The sequence below is a fragment of the Suncus etruscus genome, chromosome 4 (genome assembly GCF_024139225.1).
Source record: "Suncus etruscus isolate mSunEtr1 chromosome 4, mSunEtr1.pri.cur, whole genome shotgun sequence".
In the NCBI taxonomy this organism is placed as follows: domain Eukaryota; kingdom Metazoa; phylum Chordata; class Mammalia; order Eulipotyphla; family Soricidae; genus Suncus; species Suncus etruscus.
Genome location: NC_064851.1, coordinates 148,808,762 through 148,809,830, shown reverse-complemented (window position 1 = coordinate 148,809,830; position 1,069 = coordinate 148,808,762). Strand labels below are relative to the sequence as shown.

General features: G+C 28.3%; 1 non-coding gene across 1 annotated transcript; it reads left to right on the top strand.

The window, feature by feature from the left end:
* The first annotated feature begins 262 nt into the window (after nucleotides 1–262).
* Nucleotides 263–369, top strand: LOC126007379 (U6 spliceosomal RNA). The gene has a single exon (XR_007494956.1). It is a non-coding gene; the product is annotated as a U6 spliceosomal RNA (small nuclear RNA).
* Nucleotides 370–1,069: the final 700 nt, after the last annotated feature.

Sequence of the window (1,069 nt, the reverse complement as noted above, 5' to 3'; positions counted from 1 at the left end):
TCTGCATGCAAGGCAAACACCCTACCTCCATGCTACCTCGTCGGCCCCCAGAGTTTGCTTTTGATTGTGTTTATTCCTGGTAGTGTTTGGGAAACCATGTGTAATGTAAGGGATCAAACCTAGGTTGAATATATAGCAAAAGCAAGTGCCTAACCCAGCTGTATTATTTATCTTTCTAGTTCAAATTTTTGAACATTACACTTTATCCAGTTAGGGAACTAAAATAAGCATTGATGTGTGTGTCTTCTTAAAAGTAATTTTAGTACTTGCTTCGACAGCACATATCCTAAAATTGGAACCATATAGAGAAGATTAGCATGGACCCTGCTCAAGGATGACATGCAAATTGGTGAAGCATTCCATATTTAAAAAAAATAATTGTAATCATAGTTTTGAGTAAGTAATAATAATGTTATTTCAATACTTGTTTGTATTAAGTAAACATCTGTAGTAGCATAATCTTTATTATAATTCAGCATCAAATTCAAAGAGTATTTGTTTTGGAAGAAATTATGTACAAATGTATATAGTTAATGTCATCATAAAAATTTTTTTTAAAAAGAAGCAACTTAAAAAATTAAAACTGTGGAGCAAAACTATATATTCAGAAAATATTGGATAACTAAAAATTCTAAAGTCACCTTTCTTTTAAAATATAATCTTTAGAAACAATAATAAGAATAACTTATAATACTTTATAAGAGTTTAAAAAATACCATGTTATATTTTTTCTTTTGAGATTAACCATTAGAGGCCAAGAATAACTAAGTTTATAATAATTTATTATGGTTGCATACCACTTATGAATGATAAGTTATAGAAAGACAGCATCTTTATAAGCTATTGTATTTTATTGCTTCTAGTGTTAACACAGGAACCAAGTGGTTTAAATTTGATTACATTTTAGCATTTTTGGAAATATTGAAAAATTATAAATTTTATTTTACAGTACTTTATATATGTAGGAACATATATTTCACCTCATTTAAAATTTTGTGCACCCAGTCTGCAATGTATAAACACCCTTTACAAACCAGAAGATAATGTTCAGTTTTCTGAGCTAAAGTTA